At 39.8% G+C, this 27968-nt stretch overlaps 1 long non-coding RNA gene across 1 annotated transcript; it reads right to left on the bottom strand.

The window, feature by feature from the left end:
* LOC125922676 (uncharacterized) lies at nucleotides 1-27239 on the bottom strand. Its single transcript, XR_007457734.1, has 4 exons — nucleotides 26771-27239; nucleotides 23776-23871; nucleotides 9246-9504; nucleotides 1-175 (listed from the first exon to the last, which is right to left on the bottom strand). It is a non-coding gene; the product is annotated as an uncharacterized LOC125922676 (long non-coding RNA).
* Between the last annotated feature and the right edge of the window lie 729 nt (nucleotides 27240-27968).

The following is a 27968-nucleotide window of genomic DNA, read 5'->3' as shown; positions in this document are numbered from 1 at the left end:
TTCTACCTTACAAAAAGTTTCAAAGCATACCTTAGGTGCACATAAACAAGGATGATTAATACGATCCTTCCTGGAATCTATGAAATTCAGTCAAGATGTGGCCTTTTCTCCTATAGCAACAGCTCATCTTTACATTTTCAAAAATCTGAATCAGATATATGGATGATGTTAACATCTGTAAAACAGATATTTAAACAATGTCTCAATGTGGTAGCACTGGGAATATAAAAGACAAACAAGACAGTCTCTGTATTTAAAGATCTCACAGTCTACTGTTCGAGGCAGAGATGTAAGCAGAAATTAGCCCCGAGATCCCAGGAGATGGAGGGATTAGCTTTGCCTAAATGTATAAAAGGCACACAGAGGAGGTAACACTTGAACTAGATCTTAAATTATGGGTAACACTTTTATAGTTAGAAGAAAGAAGTCATGGCATTCTAAGAAGAAAGCCAAACCCAGGTTAATAAAAAGAAGTGTGGAATTTCTGGAGCAAAGGGTACTTGGATGATATCTCTGAACCCAGAATTATATTGGAGTCTGCAAATGACACTGATTCTGAAAATGCTAAGGCTTGAGACTCAATTTTACATGAAGTGAGAGTCGATAAAGTATTTAAGAAGGGCAGTAGTGCAATTGGTTTTGCTTTTCAGAAGGATGGCCGTGGTAGAGTGTGGCTGTAAAGATGGAGGCCAGCTAGGATAAGGTTTTAAAGTCCAGGTGAGAGATAATCAAGTTCTGGATTAAGTCCATGGCGAGAGTTCAGAAAGGAGATATTTGAATGCAGAGACGCTTCTGAATTTACAATTAAAAAGACTAGGTAGGTGAGTAAAGAAGCAACAGTTAAGACGACAAAGAACACCAGATTTGCAGCCTGGAAGAGTTGGGTGGATGCCAGGTCCCGCCATTAACTTGCTTTCTGATCTCATAAGTTATTTTACCATTATTATTATTTTTTAATGTTTATTTTTGAGAGAGAGAGAGAGCAGAGGAGGGGCAGAGAGAGAGGGGGACAAAGGATCTGAAGTGGGCTCTGTGCCGACAGGAGACAGCCCTACATGGGGCTCAAACCCACAACCCACGAGATCATAACCTGAGCCCAAGTTGGACACTCAACCAATGGAGCCACCCAGATGCCCCAATTTTACTCTTATTGTTTATTAGGTACGTATAACCTACCTAATTGGTTATTGTGATGATTAGATATAATATTTATAAGCCTCCTCCATATCATTAGTTTTTTATGATTATTCATGATGATGATGATGATTAATCAGAGTATGAGAGAGAGGGAAATCCTGGAACTCCTTCTAGGGTTTTGACATAGATGGATGGTGTCATGGATGGTGTCATGAACTAGACAAGTGACAGAATATGTTCTTGGAAGTAAGCATGAATTCATCTTCAGTCTCTATAAGACTCCAGGTCTAGATGTCCAGGGGACAGTTGAAAACATGGACCAAGAACTTGGGAAAGAGAGTCTATGGTTTAACATACAAATTTTAGAGCTTGTCAGTATATAAATGATTTTTTGAAGTAAAAATAGTGAATGGAATTAGTCAAAGACAGAAGAGCCAGAAAAAGCATTCTAAGAACTGAACTCATGTTAAGTGACCTTGAGCCTTGCCTTAAAAAAAAAAAAAAAAAAAAAGAATTATTTCTGAAGTTCTTTTAAGAAAGGGCTATCATTGGGGCACCTGGGTGGATCAGTTGGTTAAGTGATTGACTCTTGATTTTGGCTCAGGTTATGATCTCATGATTCTTGGGTTCAACACCCTATTGGGCTCTGTGCTGACAGAGCAGAGCCTGCTTGGTACCCTCTCTCTCTCTCTCCCTCTCTCTGTCCTCTCCCCCTTCTCACTCTCTTTCTCTCTCTCTCTCTTTCTCTCAAAAATAAATGAACATTTAAAAAAAAAGAGAGAAACGTCTATCATTTCAAAACTTCCACTTTGTATTAGTGTAGACTTGCTTTTTATAAATGTATTTATTTATTTATTTCCAGTATAGTTAACATACAGTGTTGTGTTAGTTTCGGGTATACAATATAGTGATTCAACAATTTTGTTTTCTTTTTAAAAATTTTTTAAGTTTATTTAATAAATAAATAAACAAACTTATGAGACAGCATGAGCAGGGGCAGGGCAGAGAAAGGGAGAAGAGACAGAATCTCAAGCAGGCTCTGCACCATCAGCATACAGCCTGATGCGGGCTCAGATCATGACCTGAGGCAAAATCGGGAGTTGGATGCTTAACCGACTGAGCCACCCAGGCACCCCTGATTTAACAATTTTGTACATCACTCAGTACTCACCACAATAAGTATACTCAATGTAGGCTTGCTTTGGGAAATCCTTTCGGTTTGGCGTTGGCTAGAAAAAAATGTAAAGGTGGAGCCAAAGTCCTGTTCTGGAAGTTTACGCCCATAAGAAGCTAGACTAATTGCATAATGAAAAACATTGCTGTCTTTGTTAGGGGCTAAAAGGCGACTGCAGAGATAGAGTGTTAACTGGCTTTCTCTATCCATGAATATCTCTCATGAAGATGTTTTTTCCCAATATGGCACAGTCTCTGGAACTTCTGGTATATACTCTTACTTAGCAACCATATCTAGTATCATGGTTTTAAACACAATGTAGATGATGATGACTTTCAAATTTTTATTCACAGCTCAAACCTTTACCCTGAGCCCCAGATTCGTATATCCTACTGCCAAATCAACACCTCCACTTTTGTGTCAAAGAGGCATCTCAAAGTCAACATGTCTAAAACATTACTCCTGATTATTTCCTCCCCCTCGACAAAACTGTCTCTTCCCAGAGTTGTTTCTATCTCAGAAAATGGCAATTCCATCTTTCCAGGGGCGCAGACCAAAAATGTTAGAGTCATCCTTGATTCTAGTCTTTCTCCCCTGCTCCATATCCAATGCCTCAGTGAATATTATTAGTTTGAACTTCAAAAGAATCCACTAAGGAGGGTACTTGTCGTGAGCACTGAGTAATACATGAAATTGTTGATTCGCTATATCATGCGACCGAAATGAATATAACACTATATGCTAACACTATTGAAATTAAAATAAAAACTTAATTAAAAATGTATATCCAGGGGCTCCTGGGTGGCTCAGTCGGTTGAGCATCCGACTTCAGCTCAGGTCATGATCTCACGGACTGTGAGTTCGAGCCCCGCGTTGGACTCTGTGCTGACAGCTCAGAGCCTGGAGTCTGCTTGGGATTCTGTGTCTACCTCTCTCTCTGCCCACCCCACCCCCCCCATGCTCTGTCTCTGTCTCTCTCTCTTTCTCTCTCTCTGTCAAAAATAAATAAACATTAAAAAAAATTTTTTTTAATATATATCCAGAATCTGTAGAAGAAGCAAGGCTTTTGAAACTATTTAGCACCCCACACCATAAATAGCCACAGAAGTATCAATAGCCATTAACAAGACCCCAGTAACATCCTAACTGATCTTGTGTTGATAGGATGCTTCTGACGCGGCTCCCACTGATTCCCCCTCCTGGTAGCCGTGTCCTCCTGTAATCCCCTCCCGTTAAATGTGGGCTGGACCTAATGACTTACTCTTAACGAATCAAACATAGTAAAAGTGATGGGATATTACTTCTGTGACTAAGATACAAGACTCTGCCTTCCATTGTGCTGAGATTTCTCTCTTTGTTCTTCATGCTAGCTAGCTCTGATGGCTAAGACTACCTGGGATGGCACTGTGGACACCTCCGGTCATCAGCCAGCAAGGAACCGAGGCCCTCAGTCCAACAGCCCATAATAACTGAACTCCGCTCACAACTCTGAGTGAGTTTGAAGGTAGATCCTGCCCCACTTGACCTTGAGATTACTGTAACCCCAGCCAACACCTTGACAGTAACATTGTGAGGCCCTAAAGCAGAAACCTAATCCATGGCTCAATTCTTGAGCCATAGAAACTGTGAAATCGAATGTGTTTAGCTCACTAAGTTTTGAGGCAATTTGTTACAGGGCAACAGCTAACACCTCTCTCCAAAGTCAATTCTGAAATAGCAGATGACTTTTTTTAAAAGTCAAGGCACTCCTCCACTTAAAATCTTTCAACAGTTTGCAATCTCACTTGGAGTATAAGCAAAAACCCTACAATAGCTTCACATGGCCTCCTGACTTTTGTTGGACATGCAAGCATGCTCCTTTTTCAGAGTAGTTACACTTGCTCATCTGCTTGGAAGACTTTTCTCTAGTAGCCACATGGTTTGTTCCTTTCCTTTTTTTCACCTCTGCTCAAATGTCTCCTTATCAGTGAGAACTTCCCTGATTACCCTATAAATTATCAATGACTTCCCTCCCTGATACTTCCTATCTTCCTTCCTTACTTTATCTTTCCTAGCATATGACCTACACCTTTTATTGTATACTTGTGTATTGTCCTTCTCCCCTTGCTAAAAGAAAAGCTCTAGGAAGAAAAGGACTGATTTATTCATTGCTGTACCTCCAGCACTGGAACAGAACTTAAGACATAGTAAGCTCTCAGTTTGTTGAACAAATGAGTGAGCTTCTGGTTCTTTAGAGGTGGAGTTGGTACATTTCAAAGTTGTAAATGTTCGGGCACCTGGGTGGCTCATTTGATTAAACATCTGACTCTGGACTTCATCTCAGGTCATGATTGCACGGCTCATGAGTTCCTGCCCCACAGTGGGCTCTGTGCTGACAAAGCAGAGCTTGCTTGAGATTCAATCTCCTTCTCTCTCTGTCCCTCCCCCGCTTGCTCTCTATCTCTCTCTCAAAATAAATAAAAATAAACTTTAAAAAAAGAAAGATGTAAATGTTTAATGGGAGAAAAACAAGGATGGGACAGAGCCCTACTCAGGAACTGTATAGCAAACAATACACAAAACGCCATAGGAATATGAATTGCTATTACAATCTACCATTGGTTAGGATAGGAAGCAAAATTATAATTTAATGCTATTATAAGCTAGTAATTTTTCACATAAAGAAAAAAAATCTGTTCCATAATCACAGACTGTACCCCTAACCTTGGCTAATCATCTTGCAAATGCATGCGATTAGTCACAATGGATAATGTGAAAGGGAGTGCCAGTAGCTCAGGCAGCACAATCCATCACCAACACAGGGGAAATAACTCAAATTTCGTGTCCTACTAATGGCGGGTCAGTAGCATCAATTTTGTATTTGAAGGGCAATCCAAACCAAATTCCCTAAAATGCACCAAAATTTTGATAACTCCTCTCTGCTAAAATGAACATCATCTAGCAAAACAACAGATTTAACATTGAAAGAAAGTGCAGCAATTGGGAAAGCAAGCGAATTAAAAGCATAAGAACAAATCACGCAAGGCAATCTTGTTGGTTGTTTTGATAGAACGTCTAAATATATGGCTATTTAAGGGAACAGTATTTTATCAAAATGTCAGAAAACCTTACTCATTTTTTATGGAATCTAACAATTTGGCTCAAATCTCCCTTCAGTACAAAAACTGTATACTGAAAATGGGTCAAAGGTACAATATATGGCCCTGTTTGAAATTACCAGCACATCAATCCTACGATATAATGTTTTAAGACCGGAAGATGAATATAAAAGAGTAAGAAGAACCTCTAAAAACAGTCAGGAAAGTAAAAAGCTAAGTACATTAGGTTATCAAAAGACATTAGAGATGACAGAAAGGGATTTTCAACTATTTGGAGCTAGAGGAAAAAAAACTGATGGGATAGGCTTACCATTTAAAGAATATAATGCTAACAGGTGATAGAACACTAAAATATTTCTATTGGGTCTCCTTCAAGTTGAAAAGGTCCAATTTAAAGAAAGGAATTATAGCCCAAGATAGTTGAGAAGATAGTAAAAAAGGGCACATAACCACTTTAAGTGAATTTAAGTCGGTAAGACCAAGCCAATTCCATCTTCAGAAGCTGAAAGAATTTGTAGATGGGATCTCAGCACCACTATTTGGTACGAAGAAAGGAGTAGAAGCCAGGAAATTGAAGGTGGCTCCATGTTCCTCTTTTTAATAGGAATATTGCAGTGTTTTGTTTTGTTTTAAGTAGCAGACGTAGATTGTAGGCAAAATCTAAGAGTGGATTTATTAAGCATATGCATTTCAAACATCTAGGAAGTAATGTAGGGATGGTTGTGCACCAATAAAGGCTTACAACCACAAGGTCTAAACTAAACTCATTTGCATTCTTGTTTTGATTGGGTTTGTTGCTTGTTTTCTTTTTAGGTCCAGATTTGCTAAAAAGAGCTCCTGAGCTTTGGAGGTAGGGAACTGAATATGGATTTCAATCCTGGCCTTACCACTTTCTTCCTGGGAGATTGTGGGGAATTCTCTCCCTTTTTCTGTCTGTCTTGTTTACTCATAACACTGCCTCAAGGAGCTGTTGTAAGGGTCTCGTAGGCTGACCCGAGTGAAGCGCCTCGCGAAACTTTTGACACACACTTGACTTGGTATTAAGTGTAAGTGGAAATTCTGCATTTCTCTACTTCCATATTCCTTTTTCTCAGTGCAGCCCCTTTGCTCTTTTGGAGCTAGCCTATTTCAAGGATGTGTGCTTTCGGGTTGCCTTCTGTGCTGAGCAGAAAGCTTACTCAGGCAGTTTCAGCTTATGCAAAGGGGAGGCATAAGATTGCCCAACACTGCCTATATAATGACCTACTGTATGAGGTTATCAGAAAGCCCCAGTGGCCACAGATTGGACCAGTTCAACAATATGTAAGCAAACATGCGTGGCAGTTCCAATAAAGCTTTACTTGTAAAAATAGGCAACATATGGACATATGTCTTCAGTTTGGCCTGTCTTCAGTTTTATCAACAATAAAGCTGATCCTCTGATCTCGGGGTGCCTGGGTGGCTCTGTCGGTTAAGCATCCCAATTTTGGCTCAGGTCATGATCTCATGTTTATGAGGTGCGGCCCGGTGTCAGGCTCTCTGTTGTCAGCACAGAGCCCGCTTAGGATCCTCTATCTCCCCTCTCTTTCTGCCCCTCCCCAACTTGTTCTCTCTCTGTCTCTCTCTCAAAAAATAAATAAACGTTAAAAAAAAAAGTTGCTATTTTGATCTTCATCCCAACTTTTGTCTCACTATCATTAGGGGGAAAAATTGGGGGTTCGGGTGAAGAAAACAGTGTTGTCAGCCAGCTGGAACCTCAACAAAGATGATTAACAACAATGATGAGAAAATTAGTAAATTGGGATAATTCTTACATATTTTACACTTGGATCACAGTTCCTTAAATGACAAAATCTTTGCATTCTTTTGAAGAAGATGGTTAAATGTATGGTGGTTAAATAAGTAATAAATTATATACCAAAAGAGCCTCGATTTAATAATACTTAATGTTTCCTTAGCATTTAAGGAACCCTAGATACTTAGCTAAATGCTTCACGTGTATCATCTTATTCTTCTCTAACAGCCACTGGATGCAGATACTGAAATTCTCCATTTTACAATTGAGGAAACTAGACCTCAAAGGTTAAGTGATTTGCCCAAGGTCACACAGTTAAGTGGAAACTCAGGATACAGCCTCAGATCTGTGTAATTCCAAAGCTCCTATTCTGACCCAGGGCTTGGCAGACTACATAGCACAGGCCAAATTCGGCCTGTTGCCTATTTTTACAAGTAAAGCTTTATTGGAACTGCCACGCATGTTTGCTTACATATTGTCCATGGCTGCTTCTGCACTGCAATGGCAGAGTCTAGCAGTTGTGACAGAAAGCACATGGCCTGCAAAGCAGAGAACAGTTACTATCAGTGTCTTTATGGAAAAGTTTGCAAACCTCTGCTCTAGTAGAAACCATTCTGTAATGTTCTTTCAATTGAGTATCTTGCCAGTTTCCATCTCGTGCGTAATTTCCATCTCATGACTCAAATCTGGCCCCTCACTTAACACTGGGTGATGAGATAAAAGCTGGGGGGCTTTTGGGTGTACTCTTTTATTCAGAAACCAAAATGTAATAAATGACCCAATGGCCCCCATAGTGTTCTTTTTTACTATTTTTTCCTCCCTGGAGTTTCAGCATTGTTCTCAAATCACTGTAAATCCCTTAAGTGGTATCTCTTGACAGTCCCGGATTTGACCTTTTGGAAGAATTAAGACAATTCTTACCCAATACAACTATTCCTAACCACATTCAGGGTTTTTTCACTTTATATTAGGAAAAATTCAAATAGACACAAAATATATAGAGTGAACAGTTAAGTCAAATTCCATACGCCCATCACCTAGGTTCAAAATTATTATCTTTGAGACTAATTTTATCTCATCTATACACTTTATTTCCCCCAGTCCCCACCCCCAAGCCATTTAAAACACATTGCAGGGGCGCCTGGGTGGCTCAGTCGGCTAAGCGTCCGACTTCGGCTCAGGTCGTGATCTCGCGGTCCGTGAGTTCGAGCCCCGCGTCGGGCTCTGTGCTGACAGCTCAGAGCCTGGAGCCTGTTTCAGATTCTGTGTCTCCCTCTCTCTGACCCTCCCCCGTTCATGCTCTGTCTCTCTCTGTCTCAAAAATAAATAAACGTTAAAAAATAAAAAGAATTAAAACACATTGCAGACATCATATCATTTCAGCCATAAATACTAAAAGTGGTTTTCAACACAGACCAATAGGTTATCAGTAATAAAAACTATACACTCCTTAATATCTGCAGACCTATAAGTCTGCTCAAATTCTGGTTTTATACTAGGTCTCTGCTTCTGGCATGACAATGTATACTACATTTTCCATCAAAAAAGTCAGTTTAAGAGAACATACTGTTCAAAAGTCCATTAGGAAAAGAGTTCAGAAACTGTTATAACAGTTCGTATCATGTGGTAGGAAGTGATTTCAATTACTCTACCAGTGAAGCTCCAGGGGTCAAGAATGAGAGTCTAAGTAATAAAGGAACATGGGGGAAGAAAGAAAGCTACCCAGGCCATGATGTGCCAACAAAAATAATAAATATAACATCTGCCATATATTCTTGAAAGATCCTATACCTGTTTGTTACTGAGACCATTATACATTTCCCAAGACTACAGTAATGATACAGCTGTTACTGTTGGAAGCTGTCTTTTAAGTGTGCAGGGAGAAGTTATAGTCTATCTTTTAAAGAAGCCAGCACAAGCTAACCATTTGTAGATGTTCTTGAAAGCCAGAAGTGTAATTTTGCTCTATGCAAAACAACTAAAAAAGATGTGTTGCTTGCTGGCTCCTCAAATATCCCCAAACACAACCTGTGGATAAGACAAAGTTAAGTATATTGCTTACATATTAACGAAGAACACAACCTCTGCAAAGCTTTGGTAATGTCTCTGTGGGGGAACGAATTCAGCATTAATTGAGAATCAGAGATTTAGTTCGCTGGGGAGCTTGATGAGAACTGGGTAAAGATTAAGAGACAATAGTCCAGGGTTGTCAAAAACAGCAGGCAAGGATTTTTCAGGCAAGACATTCCAAGAATCTTAGGATGCAGACTGTGTGTTGATGTTTTCCATTGAAGAATTGATGGGTCTTTTGAAAGTCACACCTGTGAAGACAATGGAATAGTAAAGTCATGTAAAGTAGATGGTTAGGTTATCTGTGGGTAGTGAGGGCAAAATAGGCATTTTAATTCCTTAGTGTCCAAACTGTGGGTAAGGGTTGGTAGTTTCAGTTCTCAACCTTTATCTTCAAGTCAAATAAGTTGTCTTCAAATAGGCCATGGTTAGGTAAATAAGCCATATATGAGATAATCTCTCCATATACATACACGTTTTTAATATAATGTAATCCATAGAGTGTCTAATTAGTCTACTAGATTTGTGGTGAAGGTGCCAGTAGAGACTGAAAATGATTCATTATGTATTTTTCTTCTTCATTTTGGAGTTCAGCCAATCTTTCATGTGGCTCCTGAGATGTGGCCCTACTTAACTTGCAATATCCTTAGAGTCTTCTTAGCAATTGTAGAGAACTTCCGGTCACTGCACCTGCAATCATTCAAAGTTCAGATGGTTAACCCAGACACATCATCAACTGTAGTAAAAGTTGGGTCTTTTATCTAATTCTCTCTCCCTAATGCTTACCCCTAATTACTTAGGACTCAGAAATGTTTTGTTTTGTTTTTTTTTTTTTTCATTCCTGTGTTATGCAGTATTTCTGAGATGTCATGGCCATTAACACTATGAAGCCTACCCAAGAGTTGCAATGTAAGGCTTAGAATTTAGTGCTTCTACTTCTCAGTTTTAATCCAATATTTCTGCACCATATTTCTGATACTGTTGAGAGATAGAAGCAGAAAATATTCACCTTTAGCCCAGAAGGCTGACCTATACCCTGCGTAGTTCTGATAAAGATCAAATACTGCTGGTTGCTACATCCTTAAAGAATTTCATGACTGCCTGTATATCTCACCAATAGTTAATATCGAACTGAATGATAAGCACCAAAGAAATCTTGAGAAAGTAGTTTTACAAGTAGAAATTTGAAGAAGCCATTTATGATCTAATACTCCCGGCACATTCCCTCCCCCTTGATCATAACCACCAGCTTCATACAGCAAAAGTGCAGGTCCTGTCTCTGTGCTACTTAAATGAACTTACTAAGTTGTACTGTCAATGTCTCAAGAATTCTTTCTTGGCTGTCATGCTTGATGACCCTGCAACAGTATCAACAGATGATGAATCACAGAAACACTTGGGAGGTCCGAAATCATCTTGCAGTTATATGAGTGGGAAAAATCCGAAAAGTTAAATTTCCAGCGTCATTTCCTGAAGTGATCATATCAATATGGCTAGTGTTCACCCATACTCCAGATGAGATTGTGCAGTATATATTCCCATCTACCCTTGAAAGAACAGAAAATCCAAGCTTTCTTTAGGTTGTTAGTGTTTTACTTAGAGTCTAATTCACCTGGAGGATTTGGTCTCTTAAATCGTAGGAGAACTAACTCCTGAGGTGAGACTCTTACCGATTTCTGAACCAATTTACCCTCAAGGCTCCAGTGGAGTAAGATCCTGGTTAATGTGAACATCTTCCACAGCAGCCCCTTCGGCTGCCTTACCCGACTGACTAATCTAGCTTTTCGCCCTAACAATCTTCCTCCACTAATAGACCATAGACTCTCAATTATCTGACCATCTGTTCTGTATTTATCTTGCACAACCTCTCACTCTCCCTAGTAGTCAGAGCCTGCTTCCAAACCGCCAACATTTCCCTGTTGATTGGCTCTTGACTTTCATATTAATGCATGCTCTATATAAGGGGCCACCAACTCTGTTCTTTTCTTGTGTAAGCAAACTACTTGCAATAAAATCCAAACTCAGCTTATCACAAATTGGCAACTCAGAAAGAATATCTGATGGGGAGAGAAGCAGGTCTCAAAGACTTTTAGACTTGTTCTTGGAGATTTCTCATTAATTTCCTCTGCTACTTAAAGAAGGTCTTGCTCCCAGGGTGCCTGGCTACCTCAGTCGGTAGAGTATGCAACTCTTGACCTTGAGGTGAGTTTGAACCCCACATTGAGTGCAGACATTACTTCAAAAAAAAAAAAAAAGGTGCTGCTTCCTCTTTGACATTTTCTTCCAAGATGGGACACAGGACTCTTTCCTTAATTCTCCATAGTGCAGCTAGACCCAGACTGAAAAATTAAAAATAATTTACTGAGTACTAAGAGTGAGAAGGTACTAACAGTGATAGAAATAACAGAAGTAACTTGCTAAAAAATAATCAATATTACAATATGCTATTTATCTATCTCCTACTGGGTGTTTATTGCAGAAATTTCTCTTTGCCTGGTTCCTAGTCTCTGCCCAGCCCCAGGTCTGCCTCAATGGAGCAAAGGTCATTCTCTTCTCACTACCTGGAAATAAACTATGCATGACTGGACTCTTTGGGGACCAGATGTAATTCCCAAAGGAGGATGAAAATTTTCTTTCCCATCTGCATAAGCCATGTTAAAGACAAAAACTGGGGGTGTTTGACTGGCTTAGTCAGTAGAATATGCAGCTCTTGATCTTGGGGTCATGGGTTTGAGCCCCATGTTGGGAGTAGACATTGCTTAAATAAATTAACTTTAAAAAATAAGACAAAAACTGAACAACTAAGGAGAATGATTTTATTCATACTATTGCAATAGGGACAGCATCTAGATCTGAAGATGAGTTTCTCAGTAGGGTGGATTCACCCTAGACATTTTAAAGAGAGCAGTAGCTAAGTGACAGATGGGGTGATTTGCTGTTGGAATTGTTTTGCAATCAGACAAAGTCTCAGTCATCTCAACAGGAAATTTTTATGTCTATGTCTAGCTAGCTTCAGAGGACATACTTTTTTTTTTAATTTTTATTTATTTAAGTAATCTCTATACCTAACATAGGGTTCAAACTCATGACCCTTGAGATCGAGTCACATGTTCTTCCAACTGAGCCAGCCAAGCACCCCAGAAGACACATACTTTTAATGTTAGCTAATCACTCATGAGACGAAGAATTAGAAATTGACTAGGGGCAAAAGGGGAAAGGTCTCTGTCTGGCCTTGTTAGTAGGTTCAGGCAATAGAGAAAAGCGATGTGTTTGACCTTGTCACATCACCTTTCCTCTTATTGAAGACAACCATAAAGTTGTCCTTAAATAACTGCAAGGGAAACAAAGCGATGGGGAATGTACAGATCTACGCCTTTGTCATTCCAGATTTGATCTTGGTACTTAAAGCTCAAATTCAGCCTCTGAGTGAGAAGTTAGTTGGAAGTGGAGTTGTTTTGGAGCCTGATGGATCATACACATTTTTGAATCATATTTTGAGACAATAACTACATAGTAGCATTTAAGACTGTGGACAGGATGCATCATTTAACTGTAAGGCATAAGATTACAAGAAGGGTGAGTAATTCTTGCAATATATCCCAAATCCAGGATCCTAGATTTCCATTTCCCATCCAGAACAACATGTCTGATAGGCCATTTGGATCAACTTTTAGAGAGCCAAATAGCCTTTTCCTTGAGTTTAGTGGTTGACTATTCTACTTGGTGTGTGATGTTAATCCAAGTGCAACAAGATGTTTTGGCTATGGAGCAGACGCCTCCCTGACCATCTGGGAAGAGGTTGAGAGCTATATGATTGTCTATAACAACAGGAGCCAGTGAGTTTAAGCTTATTTGTTGTGTTTCTATGGCAGAAATGGTATCATTTATTACTTCCGTATGGGTTTGGAGACCTTTCTATTTTTTCCAATTTATAATTTCCATAGTGGATATAATAGCCTCCACAGCACACATAAAGGGAGAATTAATGACCTCTCTATGAACTCTCCTGAATAACTTATATTTGCCTCATTTTGAAGTGACCATTTAAATCTCCAGATGGACACATGGCCAACAGGTGTACTAGTGATTTTAAATAACTGGAAGTCCCAGATAAGGTTTCTGAAGATGTAAGGGAAAAAATGATGTGGGGAAGGCAGGTGTAGGCTTGCTACCACATAAAATGTAATATACTTGGCAGGGGGACACAGGCACTTTGGGGGGTGTAGTAATTAATAATAATAGTTGTAGTTCACCATTGGGTAGATCTGGCAGGAGGCCATAGTCATTACTTAGAATTCAACAAAGTTTGCAGGGTTAGTTGAAAAGTAGTGAAGGAGAAGATGGTTATCAGAAATGAAAGTGCTGATGTGTTTTTTTTCTTATACCTGTTATGGGCAAAGTAGAGTCATGAGTTTTGGAGATTTTTAAAAAATTTTTGTTAACATTTATTCATTTTTGAGACACAGAGTATGAGTGAGGGAGGGTCAGAGAGAGAGGGAGACACAGAATCCAAAGCAGGCTCCAGGCCCTCAACTGTCATCACAGAGCACAACGTGGGGCTTGAACTCATGGACTGCGAGATCATGACCTCAGCTATAGTCAGATGCTTAACCGACGGAGCCACCTAGGTGCCTAGAGTTTTGGAGATTTTAAGAGATGTCTTGATTATGTTGGGAATTGCTGAGAAGTTGGGGTTGATGAAGTGGAAGTGGTTGAATTACCCATATAGACCATTAAGGAGAAAGTCTCCCTGGGATGTGTTGAAGGCAATGGAGTGTCCACCCCAGTGGTCAGGTGATGGATGGGTTGAGAGTGTAGGGACAGTTGAAACAAAAAAAAAACAGAACAAATTGAATGAGGGAGATTTGTTCTCTTTTTGTTTATATGGTGAGACAGGACAGGACAGAACAAAGGGGGGGCAAAATCATTTCAAGGTATTGTGTAATAAGGGGAGCATTGGTTCCAAGATTGATGGAAATAGAAGAAACAGTTTGACGAAGAGTAGACAAAGAAGGCAGGGATTAAGCAGGGAACCCCTGGAGGATCTTGTTTTGGAATCTGGGGTTGAAGCTGACCACCTTTTGATGCTCTGTGCCTGTTTGGTGGGGCTTGGGAAAGCAGGGTACTTCATGCTATTCTCTGCTTCTAGGAGCTCTTGAAAGAGCCTTGGTTTAAGGTCTTCTGTTGGATCAGATTTCTATTTAGGTGAGGCTGCCGTCTTCCTTAATTGTGCAACATGAGCTCAAGGTTGTATTCCTTGTAGATTTGCAGCAATACTGGTGGTTAGAAGGACAGAGTTAGGTCCTTTCTACTTGGATTCAGGATCAGTTTTTCAGACCTGTGTTTCCCAGAAAACTAGGTATCACCTGAAAATCATGTAAAGGCTGAGGTGGGAACTCTGGGCGAAAACAGAATTGACCTGCTAGTCATAAGTATGAGTGTATTTAATAAGACCTGGGCAGTATTTAAGGTTATTGGATTGAATCATATTAGATCTCCTAAGGTCCAAGAGGGATAGTAGATCTTCCCTGTCCTGACTAACTATTTCGTAAGGGCTGAAGTGGGAGGAGCAAATAATGATCAGAGATAAAGGCATGACTTTGAACCCAGGCAAACGCGAGTTCCTCGGGGAATTTGGTTGTTTTGGCCCATTCCTTTTTCCAGAGAATGGTAAGAAGGATGCAGTTTTGTGAGAGTAGAAGTATCTGTTGAACATTAGTGAGTTGAGTGCCTCTATTACTAGAGGGGAACCAAGGGACTGCCCAAGTGGTTATTCTTAGCTACAATGGTGGCAGTGCCTATTTTCAAGGAAAAGCTTCCAACCATCCTGAAAACATGCAGACTATGGTTTAGAACATATTCCTATCCATGAAATATTAAGAATTGAATAAGATCCATTTACCAGTGGAGAAATGAGACAGAAGGAGCTGGCTCTCATCCTTGTCCCACATTTACATTTTTACCAGGATTCTGTTCCTGGTAGATTGAGCCAGTGGAGGTTACCTACTCAATATGAAGGCAGGTGCACTCCCACTAATATTTGTGCAGGAGAACTTTATTTCCTTTGCCATAGTGTCTAATCTCACAGAGGTTATGGACTAAATTGCAGGCAAGAGAAGAGGACAGACCAAAGCAGGTGTTTCCAAAGCTAAAAATAAATAAAGATAGAAATCCCCCCTGTTTATAATTAGCCTTTTCAACTTCAGGTGCTACCAGTTCCTATGCCTTAAATTCCTTAAGAGTTTCTGTGTCTAAAGGAGATTGAACAAGAGGGGCAGGGAGGGTAGTTGAGAAAGAGGGGTCTTGGAAAGCAGTTGTGTTAGTGTATTTGTCAACCAAGGAGTTTACTTTCAGGAGTCTGTCTACTAGTCTGAGGTTTGATTTTAAGAATTTTTCTTGGAATTCCTGGGAATTACAGATTTTTATCATGTCCTTGTCATCAATGTCTGAGGGCCTCTAAATGTTTATGTCTTTTGGCTGATCCTGTTACAGAATGATCTTTCTAGGAGATCCCATTTGGTTTATGTCTCAAATTAGGTAAAGAGTGGGAATATGAAATAAAGGCTTGATCCCAAGTCATCAGCATGAGTTAGTTTGACATAAAGGATATATTTTGTAGAAATGTAATATTGTCTTTCTGAAAGGGGGCCATCAGATCATCTTGGGTGTAAAACACTTAGAAGAAATTTTCATGACCTTATTACTTAAACTTATGTCAGGTAGCATGGGACAAATACAAACAATGAAAGACTGTAAAAGGGTTCTACCACATTCTGGCCTACTTGATGTTATTGGCCCAAGGTCACTTCAGGCTAAGGGCTCCAGAAGCATTCAAAATGCATATCAAGAATTCATATTGATTTTGCAGTCTGATACCAAAAGAACTTCTTGGGTTAGACTCTCTCTCTCAAAATGGCTCTAAGTGCTTATAATTACATTTCAAACATCTGCTGCAATAATCAGGTCTGTGCTAGTTTTTGCAACACATGGATTGACAGACACCATCCTTACTGACAATAGTTCTGATTCAACCTCAGCATGAGTGGTGAGAATTTGTAGTTGGGAACCTTATCTGAGCTGTCACCATTATGTCTTATCAACTCGAAGCAAATGGCCATCCCCAGATGGATGGTGCAGTCTACTAAGGTTGCCTTAAATAAGAATGTTGGAAGAACTGGGCTCCAATGTTCCCCAGATTTTGTTTTGGCCCCAGGGTTAACATTTTCATTTTCAACAACTGGAATTGAATTTTCTGAATTAATTATTGGGGGGAGGAAAGGAGGTGGTGATAATTCAAGACATGTTATGATGGTCTCACCTAGAGCAGAAGTCAGTCTACCATCTATTTTTACGAAGTCCACAAGCTAAGGTGGTTTTTGCAGTTTTAAATGGATAGAAAAAAATCCAAAGAAGAATAGCATTTCATGACACATGAAGATTATATGAAATCCCAATTTTAGTGTCCATAAATCAAGTTTACTTGGAACACAGTGGCACTCATGAATTTATGTTTTATCTATTGCTACTTTCACCATGGTAGTTGTAACAGACACTCTAGCTAGCAAAGGCTGAAATATTTACCACTTGATTCTTTACAGAAAAAATTGGCTGGCCCCTGCTCTAGCATGCTGAAGACAAAGAAAAACTCCCTCTGGAAATCAGTTCCATATTTTTACCTATTTTTGCCAACGGGCAAAATTTTGCTGGAGACTATAAAGGACTAGACTAGGTATTTATCTTTAAAAGACATATATGGGCAAAAGGCCCCAATTCAACGATTGATTGATAAGATCTTCTTCCATGATGACTTGGTAACAACAGCATCCTTAGAAGTGCCTCCTCGGATGCCATTAGCATGGAATATTTAGCTCCGTCTTCTAAAAGCTGAGTAGTGACACAAAAGAAAAAAACTAATTTTCCTGGATTCCTGCAATCGCTCTAGAGAAGTCAGCTGGAATTGCCATACTTTCTAGTAAAACTCAGAGACAATGTCATAAAAAGCTGTGCCATAAAGGAGAAAAGGGTTCTGTTAACTCACTAGTAGGGCAGGGGGGTGGAGGCTAGAATGTGGCTGGTGTGGTATGCAGGACAGGTGATTTTGTGCTTTTAGTGTTACTGCTTGTAGTAACTTTGGTGTTTAAATTGGTGGTCAGCATCTTTGGTGTTCTAGAAGGCAATTTAAGAAGGGTTAATTTAAAATAGATATTGTTCTTGATAAATAACGAATCTTCCTGTCTCTAAGTGATCTTATTAACTTTGTAAAACAAGGAGAAAGTAAATGATCATAGGGACTAATCAGCAATCCCTATTATTACATTATTCATTTTTGAAAGGCTTTATTCTACTTGTCTTTCTTTCTCTGCTGCCTTCTCTCCTCCCATACATTTAAAAATTGACTTCTTGGGGCGCCTGAGTGGCTCAGTGGGTTAAGCCTCCAACTTCAGCTTAGGTCATTTTCTCTTCGTTCATGAGTTTGAGACACTATAGGCAGTGGGGAGCCTGCTTTGGGTCCTCTGTCCCCTCTCTCTGCCCCTCCCCCATTTTGTGAGCTTGCGCGCGCGCGCTCTCTCTCTCTCTCTCTCTCTCTCAAAAATAAATAACATTAAAAAATTTTTTTGGGGCGCCTGGGTGGCGCAGTCGGTTAAGCGTCCGACTTCAGCCAGGTCACGATCTCGCGGTCTGTGAGTTCGAGCCCCGCGTCAGGCTCTGGGCTGATGGCTCGGAGCCTGGAGCCTGCTTCCGATTCTGTGTCTCCCTCTCTCTCTGCTCCTCCCCCGTTCATGCTCTGTCTCTCTCTGTCCCAAAAAAAAAAAAAAAAAAAAAAAAATGTTGAAAAAAAAAATTTTTTTTAAGTTGACTTCTTTGGGATAGATGCTCACCAATCCCTTTTCCTTTCTCACTTTAATTTTTCTACTTAGGAAAGTTCATCTTCACCTATGCTTCAAATAAAATGTTTATGCTCTAACTTAAAAAAAAAATTAACCTCCAGTCCTTGCTGAAAACTCCAGACTGTAACAGTGCCTTCTCAACACTGCCACCTGAATGTCTAAAAGAGACTTCAATCTCAACATGTCCAGCAAACACTCCTGATCCTCCCATGCAAATTGGTCTTCCTCCAGGGCTTCCTGTCTTGGTAAATGTCATCCCTATGCAGCTTGGCAAACCAAAAAACTGGGACTCATCCTTGACATCCCCCTCTCCCTCCGTCCAAATAAGCATGCCCTCCGTCCAAATAAGCAAAAATGAGGCTCGTAGTTTCTTAAACATGGTGTCAGTCATAGATACCCACCTCTCTTTACCTCCATTCCCATCCTCCTAGTTTAAAGCTACCAGAATAATCCCTCATCTCTGGCTACAGACACCTAATTTTGTCTTTAGACACCATAATCTTTTCGTATGCTGTTTCCATTCCCCTCCAATCCCCGTGCAGGAGCCAAAAGAAGCATATAAAACTGCAACTTTTATTGTGTCTTCACTCTTCTTTAAATCCTTCGATGGCTTCCAACTGTTATTAAGGTGAACGACATTCCTAATGACCAAAGCCACAAGCGCTGCAAGATCTGACCTCTGCCCGCCTCACACGTCTCTTGGGATGGCAATCTTCCCTCCGTTACAGTCCCTGCCAAATTGGTCTTTTCTCATTTTCCCAAATGTTCTATTTTCTTTCAGGCTGCAGGAGCCTTCCACAGACAGCTCTCAGTTCAGCTATAACGTTACTCACGGTAGAACCGCCTGAAGACCACTAACTCCATCAGAGATATAAAGCCATTGAGCCTCAGAAGGGTTCAGGTCCTCAGTCTCCACCCCTAAGCTCCCAGGAATCTCCTTTGATCCTATGCAAATTTACCCACCTTGCCCTCAGAGAACTGATCTACATTTGAAGGGATATTAAAAAGAGCAGTTTTGTTCAAACCATTTAAAAAAAAAAACGGTGCGGGGAGGTGGGGCTTCCCTGACAAGGGGTACCTTCTTCCGTTACAGTTTTTACACATCCACCTTTAGAAGTCTTCCTTCAAGACAACCTTCCTGGAACAAGTAAGACATATTCTGTGATGCTTTGCTGTCTACTGCTGCCAGAAAATTGAAAAACATATTTACAGTTTTTGCTCAGTCTGTTTCTAAAATCGGTCTTTTTTTTTTTTTTAGTCTGCCTTTTTAATAAAAGGTAAATGCATGTATAAAACTTTTAAAAATCGAATAATAAACAAATTTACACGATGAAATGTAAGTTTCTTCACTGCTGATCCTTTTCCCAGAGGTAAGATTTCATTACTTACCGTTTCTTTATATTCTTCCAGAAATACTGTATGTATACACAGCATAAAACACACACACACACACACACACACACATACACACACATTTATTTATAGAAATGGGGTCCACTATATCCCTCTTTTCACCTAACTAGGAGATCAGCACACAGCGGCTTTCTCATTTCCTTACTTCAAGACTTCACTTGAAAGGAAGTGTCTTCTAGGTGATAGGTTGGAGATGGTAGCTAATACCATGGTGATAAGCATTTTGCGATTTTTAAATGCATTAAATTATCATACTGGCACCTTAAACTTACACAATGTTATGCGTCAATTACATCTCAATAAACCTGGGACAGGAAGCAAAATGGTTTTTTGTTCTATCAATTGATAGTGCCTCTAATCACTTAGGAGAACAGTTGACTTCTCCAAAAGTCATCGGATATTATCTAACTCTGATTTTTTTTCCAGTTCGAAGGGTAAAAATTAGTATCTTGATATTTTTTTTTTTGTAGGTTGCTTTGATTGCATTTCTTATTATTAGTGAGGCTGGGGCACCAGGGTGGCTCAGCATTGGACTTCAGCTCAGATCCTGACCTCATGGAGCATGAGTTCGAGTCCCGATTTGGGTTCTGTGCTGACAGCTCAGAGCCTGGAGTCTGCTTCAGTTTCTGTGTCTCCCTCTCTCTCTGCCCCTCTCCTGCTCAGGCTGTGTGTGTCTCTCTCTCTCTAAAGATAAACATTAAAAAAATTATTAGTGAGGTTGAGCATTTGTTTTAATGTTTATTTTTGAGAGAGAGACAGTGTGCACGCGCTTGTGGGGAAGGGGCAGGGAGAGAGGGGGACAGAGGATCCAAACTAGGCTTTTGAGTTGACAGCAGAAACTCAAATTCCCAAACCTGAGTGGAAGCTGGATGCTTAACCTACTGAGCCACCCAGGCGCCTGAGGCTGAGTATTCTTTCATATCATACTTTCATATCATATCATACCATATATTTATCCTTTTGTGAAGTAGCTATTCAGATATTTCACCTGTTTTTCTTAAGTAGTTGAATGTTTTCTCACTAATTTGTAAGTTTTTTATATTTCATTATCCCTCTAACACATGTATGCACACACATACACCTAGGTGTTTATATACCTGCATATAAATGTCATTTTTAAATGTGTTTTATGATTATATATATTTTAAGTTTATCTTTTAATTTGAAAGAGAGGCAGTGTGAGCGTGAGAGGGGGAGAGGGTAGAGGGAGAATCCCAAGTAGCTCCGTGCTGTCAGCTTGGAGCCCCGTGCGGGGCTGGACCTCATAAACCGTGAGATCGTGACTGGAGCCGAAATCAACAATCAGACGCCTAAGCAACAGCCACCCAGGGGCCCCATGATTATATTTTTATATTTAAATCTTTGATGTCTCTTTTATGAAAGAGAGGGATTTGGTGATAAGCAGTGAGTAATGATAGCTGGTAAGTTTTAAATAGCAATTATCCTTTTACCAAAGGAATTTAAGGAGTTTACAACAGTGATTAAGTGAGTATGTGTTTGTCCTCTCTATCTAACAACAAATTCCTTGGTGGTAGTGGCCAAGGCTATTTTATTCATTTAATTTGTCCTTAGCATTCAGAAAAGTGCTTCACACGCAGCAGACTCAGGAATTATATTCATTCATTTATTTGATAAAATGAATACATTCCTAAAATAGCACTTAATTTTAAAATTATGTTAGTAACTCATATACATTATAAAACATGGAAAATAACAACAGTATAAAGAGAAACATAAAGAACATGTTCAAATTTGCTTGCAAGCCATCCAGAAATAACTGTGACTAACATTCAGCGAATTGTCCTTCCTATCATTTTGTCTATGTCATATACTATTGGGGTAAAGATAGCATAGCAGACAGTTTTGTTTTTTCTGCCATCAAGTATGTATTTGGGGAACTCACCTTATCCCACACTTGTTCAGTATGTGTGTTTTCTTTTTCTTTTTTTAAAGTTTATTTTATTTTTTATTTGTTTTAAAGTTTATTTTGTGTATGTGTGAGAGAGAGCGCGCGCGCAGGGGAGGGGCAGAGAGAAAGGGAGAGAGAGAATCCGAAGCAGGCTCCATGTTCAGTTTGGAGCCCCCCTCGGGGCTCGATCCCATGACTGTGAGATCGTGAACTGAACTGTTATCAAGAGTTGGTCGCTTAATGGAGTGGGTCACCCGGGCACCCCTCTTTTTTTCTTTTAATGAGTTGTTCTAAAACTCGGTTTCCTTCCTTCCTTCCTTAGCAAAGTACAATTGACACACATTACGTTAGTTTTAGGTGAGGTAAGTGTATTTTCAACCCAGACTAGGTTAGTTAGTCCCTCTCCTGGGAATGCTGGGAAAGGGGATTGTTTTGTTGCTATTTTTATTTTTTACTGGGATTTTACAGTAATGTGAGGTTGATAGGAAGGTGGAGCTGTTGGTGGCTCTCCAACTGCAGGGTGAATAGTTCCTGCCCACAGAACAAAGCCCACAGAGTGCAAAGAGATGGAGAGAGAGACCTGGGAACATTGCTTCAGAACCTAGATCCAGCTATGCCTGAAACAACTTCCTATTTATGTGAACCAATATGTTCCTTTTTGGTTTCACCTAGTTGGAGTTGTGTTTCTGTCACTTTCACCTGAAATAATTGTAACTAAAATAGGGGTAGTTTCGATAGAATTTCATGGTGCTATGGGCAGGGACCTACAAACACCTGACTCCTGACTTCCTCCTTTCAGACTTCTGGAGGGAGGAGGTTAGGGATATGAATACACAAAGAAAAGAAGAATAAAATCAGAAAATATTTTTAGCTCACTGGGTAATGAATAATTCCTGAGGGGATCAGGTAAAAGTGAGTCAGGGACTGGACAGTGCTCTAGACAGAATCTCTCTCTTCCCTTGAGACTCTATATATTGCAATATTAGCTGTCAGAGAGGTTGTTTTTATTTTATATCCCCATCAGATGGGACTGAGTTTTATATAATGAAGATTAGAGAAGCTAATTAAGTGGATTTAGAATTTAATATACAGAGGTTTTACAGCCAAACAGGCTCCAAATAGATGAGTAACTTTTCCTGATAGGGACAGACAGGAGTCATACTATTGGAATTTTATCATTTATAATCTAGCAATGATAGCATGATATGTTCATATAGTTTTAAGAGGTAAGTGCAAGTATGAGAAATTTCAATGCACAGTCAACTGAGCTGAGAGCTGAGTTCATAAATAAAAGTTTTCCTTAAGTTTCCATACGGCAACTCGGTTGCAGTTATTTGATCGTCATGAAAGACAAATTCATGAATGGAGAAATGTTATCCATTCTTTGGATTATTTTTTCATCCATCGATTCATTCAACAAATATTTATGGAGTGCCTATGGAATACTAGGCATTGTTCAGGTGCTGGGCTTACAGTAATACAGAAGACAAAGGCATTTCTTTCTTGGAACAGACATTCAGAAGCATCTCAGTTATATTGAACTGAATTTGGAATGTACATACATCTGGGCACCTGGGTGGCTCGTTGAGTGTCTGACTCTGTATTTCAGCTTGGGTCATGATCCTGAACTGTGTTGGACTCCATGCTGAGCATGGAGCCTGCCTGTGATTCTCTCTCTCTCTCTCTCTCTCTCTCTCTCCACCCCCCCCATCGCCACTCTCCCCCACTCTCTCACATTCCTTTCTCTCTCTTAGAGAGAGAGAGAGAGAGAGAGAGAGAAGATACGTGTATCTGTATGATGAGGAGTGTTCACTTGCAGAGAGATGAGGACAATTGAGGTAATTACCTGGATAAATAGAACTGTAAAACTCAGTCCGTGTGGAGAACACAGGCTTGCTTTTTCCTGAATTTTCTGTATGATTCCTCCCTCAATTCTTCATTTTGCCTTCCTATTAGAATCACTGTCTAAAAATGTCCACTGCACTAATTTTGCTGGAATCTAGAGATTCAGAGATGAAAGAAGCTGTATATATGTAATTGTAATGTGGTGTTATTAACAATGAGATGCTTTTGCAGCTTCTAATGTTTATAATGATATGTTATGGTTACATAGAAAGTTTTTCCCAGTGATTTCTTCCAGGCATTACTTCTTTGCCTGTCCAATATTCCTAGAATATAGGAGGTAATTATCAGTCCCTCGATTTTGCAGGTAGAGAAACTGAGACATTAAGTGAGTGACTTATTTAAATCATAACTTGTGACCAGATTATAAGAAAGTCTCATTATAGGCTTATAAGGGAAACCAACCATACCTGCAGTCTTTCCAGTTCTTCTGTTCTGGATTTTATTTGAACCAAAGGTATGACCTGAGATACCTCTGTACAGCCTGTAGGTTTCAGCTTCTCCATCTGGAATATGAGGCAATGGGCTAGATTCAGGTTCAGTAGGTTCAATAGGCACCGATCGTGCAACTCATGTGCCAGGTGCCTTCAGTGTTGTCATACTTAATTAAATTAAATTTTAAATTAAATTTATATTAAATCTTGCAACAGATGAAGAAATTCAGGCACCAAGATGTTAGGTAAGTTGCCTAAGGTAACCCAGCTAAGGATAGAGTCGGTATATTAATCCAGACTTCCTGACTTCACTTTTTCCTCCGTATTTTCACACTTCTTCTGTATTTTAGCATGCTATAGAGTTATACAAACTATACATGCATTTTGACTCATTGACATATAAACTAAAACAGTCCTGTTACCCCAAATGCAGGTAACGTAAGGAGAGCAATAACTAATATATCTGAATTAAAAGTTAAAAATTTGACTGAGTTTATATAACCTAATTTTATGATTTAGCAATGTTTGAGGCTTTTGGGTGACATAGGAGGGTGTTTAGAAATGTGTTACAAAAAAAAGCACGTTACAGAAATCCAAATACCACAATGTTCAATGTGTTATCGATATACTGATTCAGAGGTTGATTCAAAGTAATGATTATTTTGTTGAGAAATGTATAACTTCAAATATATCTTCCCATTCTGTACAGCTCAACAAATGGATTTTGACATGTTAACTAACACTAAGGAAGAAGGAAGCTACTGGGTTCTTAAAAATATAGATGGAAATTTATGACTGACCTATCTCCTACTATGTCTATGATTAATAGTAATTGGTGGATAGGTTTTGACCATTATAGTTGGCACATAGGACTAAAACTTGTAATAACATAAATAGGTGATATAACAAGGCAGGTTATTTACATCGTCTTTGGGAGGTAGGTCTCAGGCAATACTGCTATTTGAAGAAGCTAGCCACATCTCTGGTGTGAGCTATATTTCTAAATTTCCCCAAAGTCTGTTGTTTCATCTGTCATGTAATGTGTTTTCTGTGTTATTTTAAAACATTTAATTCTGCTATAAAAACAGAAAAACAAGGAGAGTAGATGACACTAAGTAGAGAAGCAAATCACTTATGAGACATGATAGATTCAGGAAAGGAAAGGAGAGAACATGAGCAGAAAACAGACAAAAATGATGGGACAAATGAGAAAATGACTTCTAGGCAGAAAAGGATTGAAGAACTGAGGATGCACCAGATATTTATGGTTCAATAAACAGGGGTGGCATATAAGGCACTCAATATTTATCGGGTTGAGAACCAGCTACCCACTGGCGATACCCAATCTGACCCTGCGTGTCCTCTGTCCAAGCAGCACAGATAAGACCCACAGCTGCTTAGCAGACAAGTCGTAACTGTGCTCAGGCACAATTGTCCCCACATCCCTCTAATAGAACAAGGGAGATGCTGGCCCCAGATACATTCCGTCTGTTGGATCTCTTTGCTCAAACTTCAGCTCTGCTCCTTGTAACTATACCAGCAGTGGGAAGATTGATTTGTCTGAGTTAGAAAACAGACAGACGGATAGACGGACTCCAACAGTTCAAATGAACACCATGTGGCCCAGGGTCCAGAGGGTGTTCCATCTGTCACATTTTATTCTATGTGGGTTGACCAACCCCACCTCTTTCCCCTGCTTCTCACCAAGTGCTTTATCATATTTCTTTTTAATTTTTTTTTGAGAGAGATAGAGACAGGAGGAGAGGGTAGAGGGAGAGAGAATCCCAAGCTGGCTCCACACTCAACAGGGAGCTCAACGCAGGGCTTGATCCCACGACCCTGGGAAACCAAGAGTCAGACACTCAACCGACTGAGCCACTCAGGTGCCCCTCTCACCAAGTGCTTTAAATGAATGTAATCAACTGCGTGATTTGAGTGTCTTTAGCTGAATGGTGGGCCTTCCACAAAACTCTGTGTAACCGACCTCATCGTGTGTTTGGAGACTACTAGGTAATTCCTCACATGGCACGGCTGGCCAATTTTTGCCTCATATTTCTTCTTTGTATTTACAACTGATGGTAATTACACTGGAATGGGCAAAGAATATACTATTTCAGAAAGATATTTGGTCATCTAAAGAGAGCATTTAACTGTCACGGCGATACATTCCAATAATAGTCTGGCTGCAGCAGACAAACAAGAAAAGAATTCATGGTTCAGCAGGATAAAATCATAGTGCTTAAAAGCTGGTTCTAGTTCAAACTCATTTCAAAAGATGAGATTTAGTGACTTGTCGAAGATCACTATTTCTAGTAACTAGTAAGCCAGAACAGGAGCCAATGCTGTCTAAAGAGGCTAGGGGGTGATTTGAGACACTACTGCTGTTCCTATCTGGGTCCTGGGTAATGACTGAGCATGCGTTCCAGCACAAGTTATGTAATGACTAAAAATATAAACTACAGCTGTGAGTTTAATGGATTAACATTATGTGTGTTTTTTTAATGTTTATTTATTTTTGAGAGAGAGAGAGAGAGAGAGAGACAGAGGGTGAGTGGGGGAGGGGCAGAGAGAGAGGGAAACACAGAATCCGAAGCAGGCTGCAGGCTCCGAGCTGTCAGCACAGAGTCCGACTTGGGGCTCGAACCCACGAACCGTGAGATCATGACCTGAGCCAAAGTCAGACGCTTGACCAACTGAGCCTCCCAGGAGCTCCAATAGATTAACACTAAATAATGCAAAAATATACAGAGAATGTCTGTTTATTAACAGGGTTTATAGAGGTGTCACTGAGACATTTCAAGTCCCTAAAATTGCTCTTCTTTCCCAAATAGCTGTCAACTTAATCATGACATTACACATTGCCCTTTGATTCTAGAAGGCTGAACTTTAGTCAGCCTCAAGTTAGTTGATTTTAGCTGGACATTCTTGCCCAGTTATCAAAAATATTTAATTCACAAAAGCTTTTACTCACCAGCTAATGCATATGAAGAACCGTATTGGATGTTTGGAACATGAAAATGACCAAAATTTAAGCTATTGAATCAACAAACACTTTGGATTTCCTTCCATGTGCCAGACACTGTTCTAGGAACTAGAAAACCACAGTAACCATGCATTAAGCCAGAGAATATTCATTACCAATAAAAATAAGGCTTGATTGCCAGCCCAAGTATGATCTCAATGACCCAAATGGTGGTTTTCTCTTTCCGATTCCTCCTATTATTTTGGAATTTTCCTTCAGACTTCTTGCCTAGTGGTCACAAAATACGTGCTTCAGCTCCAGGTCTCCTGTCCCCACAATATGATCTCTAAAGCAGGGAGAATGAGGGTGGTGGGAGAGATATTCTCTTATAAGTATCACACAGGGCCCCTGCCTTGGTGGCTCGCTGGGTTAAGCATTGGACCTCAGCTCAGGTCATGATGTCACAATTCATGAGTTGAGGCCCTGCATGGGGTGACCTTGAGCCCTGCTTGGGGTGAACACAAGCCCCACTTTGGGTGAGCCCTGCTTCTTTTTCTCCCTCTCTCTCCCTCCCTCTCTGCCCCTCATGGGATTCTCTCTCTCTCTGCCCCTTACTCATTTGCACCCTCTTTGTCTCAAAGCAAGAAAGAAAGCAAGAAAGCAAGAAAGAAAGCAAGAAAGCAAGAAAAAGTCTGTCACGCAGACAATTCCTGTCCTGAGGTTTCTCTGCAGACATCCCCTCACATTGGTGTTGACGAGGAGAACTTTCTGTGATGTTGAAACTATTCTATAGTCTGTGCTGTCCAAAATGGTATTCACCAGCCACATATAGGTAGTGGGCACTTGGGTTGTGGCTAGCATGTTGAAGGAACTGAATTTTTAGTTTAATTGTAATTAATTAAAATTTAAATACTCACATGTATCTAATGTCTACCATATTGGACAGCATAACTTCTGATTCTTTTTGGCTAGAATGAGGTCACCAAAAGTTTGGGCAAGGGAGGCAGGGAAAATGATTAGCTTTTTCAGTCTCTAAGGGAGAAAAGATTTGGGAATGGATGCTTGGCAGAAGCAAGTGTCTGTGATAAAAAGGAGATAAGACAGTGTCATAGAGCTGGTGTCATGTGGGAGACTAAGGACAGAAAAATGTAAACAAATAAATTTTATTTTTTTTTCAACGTTTTTTTTTTTTTTTTTTTTTTTTTTT

The sequence above is a fragment of the Panthera uncia genome, chromosome B1 (genome assembly GCF_023721935.1).
Source record: "Panthera uncia isolate 11264 chromosome B1, Puncia_PCG_1.0, whole genome shotgun sequence".
Lineage (NCBI taxonomy): Eukaryota > Metazoa > Chordata > Mammalia > Carnivora > Felidae > Panthera > Panthera uncia.
Note: the sequence above shows the minus strand (reverse complement) of the source record. Positions and strands in the feature narration are given on the sequence as shown.